Source organism: Diceros bicornis, unplaced genomic scaffold (assembly GCF_020826845.1).
Source record: "Diceros bicornis minor isolate mBicDic1 unplaced genomic scaffold, mDicBic1.mat.cur scaffold_200_ctg1, whole genome shotgun sequence".
Taxonomy (NCBI): Eukaryota; Metazoa; Chordata; class Mammalia; order Perissodactyla; family Rhinocerotidae; genus Diceros; species Diceros bicornis.
In genome coordinates, this window is record NW_026691091.1 from 623,776 (window position 1) to 630,781 (window position 7,006).

Genomic DNA, 7,006 nt, shown 5'->3' on the forward strand with positions numbered 1-7,006 from the left:
AAAAGAATTTAAAGAATTAAAGAAATACTTTATTTAAAAAATGATGCAAACATATTTTCATATTTGCAAAGAAGTTTTTTTATGAATAGAAATCACGAATACCATAATTCGTAACATTGTGAATATCTATAATATTTACACATATAAATAGAGATATTTCAATTAAAATTCTGTTTTCGATTCTAAATGCTAACATGACCTTCTAAAATCAATTTCCTGAAAAAATATCACGCACGTTTGCATTACCTTTTTCAATTTTATTTTTATCATTTATGTAGAAATTACCAAAATAATTATAACTGGGCTAATAGATTTTCCTAAGGTAAAATTTCTGTGGTGCTTATTGAGCTCAGATGCTGTTGGATTTTATATTTTACGTTTTAGGAGTTTTTAGAGGCAAAATCCCAACCAAGTAAAGGAATATCAGGACCTTCTGACTCCAGTGCTTCATCAGACCACAGACGGTATAGTTGGCTTGTTTTTCAAGAAATTCTTCCTCCTGATATTTCCTTCACATTCCTTTGAAAAGCGTAAATGATTGCTTTTTAAACAGAACAGTTTATTTAAATTGAAAAAAATGAATGAGATCTTGAATGAATTAGAAAGAATAATTTATTAATTTGCTATAATAAATTTGTTTTTATAAAAGGAGTTCATTAGGCAATACAAGGATGGAGACGAATTTAGGTCGTCATGGCTGTAGTAATTGGAAAATAGTTCACTGGATAGGCCCGGGTTCTTCATCTGTTATCTACTGTGTAACTCCACTCTGTGTAGTGTGGCAATAATATAAAATGACTGATTTGTATTCAGGTCACCAGAAATGGTATGTTCAGGTGACTGCTGCCCCCTCCAGAGGGCCAGCTAAAGGCTCTGTCCTAGCCTAAAGGTACTACCATTGTCAAGAACATTCTGGCCTCCTCTTTGGAGTTGCTTCTAGGGCTTTTAGCATGTTATTTTGAATGTCTGCTGTGATGCTAAAATGTCATCCTTTGAGGATGGGTTTAATATTTTAGAAATGGTCAAAAGGCCCCATCTTATGAGTAGTATGTTGGTTGCAGTTAAACACTGTCAGGGCCCATAAAAGAACATAACTGATTTTTCTGTATGACTAGAAAACTAGTTATCAAAGGAATTCCAAAGGAGAAGTTCCAAATATCTTTGGGGTTTGGAAGTATTAATAAAATGAGAATATGTTCTCATAAGTGAACATCTTTGAAAACATATTTATCTGGAAGTTAAAAATTATGATTTGTTGGGGCTGGCCCAGCGGCGCAAGCGGTTAAGTGTGCGCGCTCCACTGCAGCGGCCGGAGGCTCACCGGTTCGGATCCCAGGCGTGCACCGACACACTGCTTGTCAAGCCATGCTGTGGCAGTGTCCCATATAAAGTGGAGGAAGATGGGCACGGATGGTAGCCCAGGGCCAGTCTTCCTCAGCAAGAAAAAGAGGAGGATTGGCAGATGTTAGCTCAGGGCCGATCTTCCTCACAAAAACAAATATGTATATACGATTTGTTGGTGAAAATGGATGGCTTATGGGCACAATGCATGAACTGGCGGTTACAGCACTGAGCCCTGTTCCTATCTCACATGAAGTTTGTGATATTCTTTAGGGTTTTCCACAAGTACCCTAAATACTTCACAGTATGTACTCACCCTTTAAAATACTTGTAATGTTAAAGTAGTGAAATGTTTATGGATAAACATTGAATTTGAAATAAAAATTAATTAATTTATTTATGTCTTTATGCTCCAAATAATTACTTGTGCAATATGAGAAATAATGTAATGCGTGTGGTAATGCATATGATATTTAAAATCCCTCGAATGAGATCTTTTAGTACTCAGTGGTAAATCATTGATGCCTTGAGGTGGTGGTTTAGTGTACCACACTTTAGGCTTCATCACATTCAGAGAGTGGTGTTCAAACTATTCCCTGTGAATCATAGACCTTTTTACTAGTTTTAGACACAAACATCGTGATTGATTGATGCATGAAGAAGGAAGCAAATTTTAGGGAAATGAGGGAAATTAAGTTTACTATGGGCTGATATTGCAAAAAGTCTTCTGTAGCACTCTACTGGAATTGGGTTTTTTTCCCCCTTTACATCATCCACAGAGATTCTAGTCTTTAAATAATAATTTTTAGTTTCACCAAGGAATATTTTTAAACAGTTTGCTCACAGGGTATGATGGATTTTTTCTCTTCAGTGATATTGAATGGTAGATAATGGGTTTAATGATTAAAATGAGGATTTCTTCCCTCTAAGCAATGGCTCAGGGTTATAATTCTTCATTTAAGATTATACAGTATCTCATTTGTAAAACTTCCATAGACTAATCCTATTAAAAATAGCTTCTTCAATGGCTCTAAATATTTGCGTACTGTATATTTGTTGGTTCATTTAAAGGTGTTAAAATTAAATGTTGTTAAAGGAGATATGTTAACATTGTTGGCTAAAGCGTAACATATGCTGTCAAATTAGTGTTTTAAAGTCAAGAAGCTTTTTCCGCATTTTGCACTTGCAATTTCTGAAAGGAGCCAAAATATCCAATTTTCTGTAGTCTATCAAATCTGTTACCTCCTCTACAACCTTTCTCTCTCCCTTCTAGTTATTGCAATTTCTTGAAGAGAAAATTTGGGAAGGACACTGATTCGTTATATTTTAAATATTTATTTTTAAACTCCATAGGTTATCCTGTTGTACCAAAGCACTACTATGTGCCAGCTGATTTTGTAGAGTCTGAAAAAGAAACCCTGGTAGTCAGAAGCGATTTCCTAGCAACTGTGGCCGTGATGGAAAACTGTTTCTTTGGGGACAAGCCCTTTATATCATCGCAAAACTCCTGGGTAAGTGGAGAAGGTTGGGAACAATGTTATCTCTTGTTATCAAGTCGTTAGAAATAAGTATGTCAGGGGCTGGCCCAGTGTATTAGTGGTTAAGTTCACACACTCCTCTTCGGTGGCCTGGGGTTTGCAGGTTTGGATCCCAGGTGTGGACCTACTCACTGCTCATCAAGCCATGCTGTGACAGGCATCCCACATATAAAGTAGAGGAAGATGGGCATGGATGTTAGCCCAGGGCCAATCTTCCTCAGCAAAATGAGGAGGATTGGCAACAGATGTTAGCTCAGGGCTAATCTTCCTCACCAAAAAAAAAAAAAAAAGAAGAAGTAGGTCTTTGCAGACATTTTTCTTGTGTTTGCCTGGCGTTTCATGCTGCTAAGAGGTCTTGGGGGAGTTTCTTAGTATGTAAAGGTATATTAATATGTCTGTTTCACTGAATGATGATGGACGGTTTCTGGGAAGAAAGTCAGATAGTGTGGGTACCATTATCATTTAGAGGGCTGCATTCAGCTTAGTGGATAGGTTTCTAACAGAAGCCTATGGGAACTTTGAGTTACTTTTATATAATGTAATAAAATTCTGATTTAATATAGCAATCATGTTTGGTCATAGCTTTAGTAAACCACTTGCCAAAAGGAATTGGTTATCCCAGAGTTTTCTTCTTTCCGGTAAATACACATTGGCAATTTACTCAGTTTGCTAGAGGCTTAACGGGAGCATTATTCATAATTCTTTGAAGAATTATTCTTTAGCTTTTCCTAAAACTTCAGCTGAATAAAAGTACTCTTTGGACACATTGAAATGAAGGCTAATTTAACGAACACAAAGAACTATTATGCCTCTTCCTGTGCGATTCCTTGCTAAAATTTAAAATATTATTAGCATTTCCATCAAAAAGGCTATCTTATTAGAGGCAGAATTCCTTTATGACAAAAAGATTATGAAACAGGCTGATCGTGAATACTGTACCTGTACTAAAAGAACTGCTTGCTATGTGAAATACTGTTGTTGTCTTTGTTGTCCCCAGTACTACTGCATAAATGCTAAATTTGTGCTGTAGGAGTTATTGTCTTTGGTTTCTTTTTTTTCCATTCCATTAGGGAAGAATGTTTCAAAGTCCAGATTTCCAATTCAAGCTTTACACAGATGATATATAAGGGCAAATAGAAGCTAACCAAAGAAGAGAAAATTAACTTAATGCTGTTTCCAGTTTGTTCTTTTCCTAACTGTATTTTCTGGGTCTCCATATAAACTTAATGCTAATTTTAAAACCTGTAGAAAAATTTTCTTCCTTTAAAAGGGCAGCTTTTTAATAAGGAGTTGATATTATTTATACAGGTTTTGCATTTAGATTTTCCAACAGACAAATATATATAGATGAAGTAGTGTTCTTAGAATCAAGCCTAGTTGGTAAGGTTATCTCTGGGTAGAATGTTATTTCCTTCTCACTAACATGAATATGAAGAAGCCTTGTTGATACTCACAGCTAAATAAAACATATTATAGTAGAGGAGTAGCTAACCTACCTAAGGACAAGAATTTTAACATCAGAATCCTAAGTACTATACTTGGAAATTACAAACGAGCATAACGAAGTTTTTCTGTGATTCAGAGGCTGAAAACTGGTGCCTGGGATATGGGATTTGAGATCTAAACCTTCTTCATTCTGCTTCTTGCTGTATATTCAGCCTGAGCTTGATACAGTGAGAAAAAGTGCTATTTGAGCAAAGCCTGTGGATAAAATTGAGAAGCCTAGTGAATTGGGAATGCAGAATTGACTATACTCTACATAAGCAAATTGAGCTTTAAAAAAAAAGAAAAAAATTGAAAACAATATCAATCAGTAAAAAAGCATTGGACCTTCTTTACTCCAAAATTAATGTATTCAGTGTAGACAGATTTTGAGTTTAGATACCATTTTCTTATCTTAAGACCAGAGTGAACAGAAATAGTGTAGGTCATGCCTTGATCTGTTTCACGATCAAAAAGAAGAAAGAGCCTTCAAAGAAAGAGTCAGTTTCTTTTCTTCCCTGCTGAGCTTCTACAAAGGCAGTAGAGAACATGCAGAGGGTGTGTTGCAAACTAAGAAACAACATGCTTGTCTTCCCTGAGAAAGAGATGCTGCATATTCTTTAGCACTCTTACCTAGCTGTGTGTCTTCTGGTTGACAACTCACTCTTAGCTATTGTATACTTGCTCCAAGAACCAACACACTTCTGTGGACGTTAATCAGCATTCTAGACGCCACATTTACCAACAAAGGCTTATTTATTCATTAAAGAAGCCTCAGTTGGATATCTGCTTGGCAACATTTTATGGACAGTTAATTGATTGGAGTTATGTGAAAATAATAGAACAGTAAATCTTTAAAAATATTCTGGAATATATGACTTTTACTAATTCAGGCCAGTTTGTATCCAGTGAAATCCACTAAGAATATTTTGTTCTGTGTGTGCCTTAGTGAATAATTATACAACAAAACTATGTGACTTGTATTCCACTGTTAGAGCAAAAAGACTCAATATGGTGTTTCCTGGCCGAAGGCTTGACCTACCCACTGTGTTCTTAGAAAATAGTTAATTATTACAGTATTTCTTTTATTTTCTTTAGAAAATTTAGACTTTTAGAATATCAGTGTTTGCTATAAAATGGGTGAATAAATTGTAAACATGTTTATTTTAAACCAGAGACATATTTTAAGATACATTTGTCTTGTCTTAGAATAAAGTGATCATTTGTTATACCTACAATTGTTATTTAAATTTGGAAGTTTAGAAACTATCCATGTAAGAGATGATCAGTCTGTAGAAAGCAGTGTACTTTTTGAGTTCTTTGCAAAAATAACTGTAAAAGTATTTATCACATAAAAGTTCTTTGGATTGCATTTCTTTTCTGAGGTTAAGAAAAGTAGGGAAATGTAAGATAACATAAGGTTAATGACAACTTTACTCTAAAACTTTCCCAAAGCCATTACTTAACTTTAATATGTTTTCTTAGTATTTTCTAAAAAGAGAAACTAACATATCAGTTGTTTAGCTTTAAAAAATATCTGACTTCTAGATTTTATCTTGTCTTTTCAATATACATGCAACTGACTTTCCTTTCTCTGTACGTAGGACATTGACAGTGATGACCTTCATGTAGGTCCTACTGTAAGATCCCAAATCGTTAAAGATTAGAGCTTTATATACTGTATAACTTAAGACAGGTGAATAGAAGGATTTTTTTAGAATGGATACTTTGAAAACATTATTAGTAAACATCAGGAGTTAAAGTCAGTCATGTTCTTTGATTAAGCTTGAATTATTGAGTAATTTTAATAAGTACACCTTTCTCTCCAATATACACAAACTCCCAAAATATTCAGGTGAATGAAATTTTTCTTGAGTTTTGTGAAGACTTTTTGTCTTTTTGGCATGAATGTTATTTAATTTCCTGGGAGTTTTATTCAGAGACTTTTAAAGTGATAAAATGGATATAAAAGTACTTTAAAATATCCAAAGTGTTATGTACATATAAAGTTCCCAACTTAATTTCTTGGGTACCTAAAGTTCTTTGGTAAGTCATTGTTTCAAACTCAATTTATTTTCCACTAGACTATATTTTAAATGAGTATTAATACCTAGCAAACTTGTAGCCATGTGATATAGATTATTTCTCTGACATTATCGTCTTTTTCCTCCACTTCCTTCTCCCCTAGTTTCTCTTCCTTTTTTCCTTTTCTTCATGTTTTTCTTTGACTGTAGTGGAAAGATCAAGAGTTTTGGGGTCCTAAACTTAGGAACTAGGCAGTTCATCGTTTGAATATAAGTTCTACTACTTACTATTTATATGACTTGAAGAATTTTCTTACCTTCTGTGATCATCAGTTTCTTTATTTTTATGTCAGAAAGATTAACTGATGAGGAAATATACATAAAGCATTGACTGTGGGACAACTACATACTTCAATGGTTCTTCTACTTCCTGCCCTTCTACCCTCCCTCCCTCTCTCAGCCACCGTTTAGGATATGGTTTTGTGAAAATATGTTGCATAGTTCTTGTTAACCAGGCAACTCAGGATGCTCCTGGGCCCTCCTTGCTAGTACTCTCATTGCCACAAAACATCACAGGAAGAGAATGCTTGCCTAGTTGCTCCATAACCATTCATCTGCTTG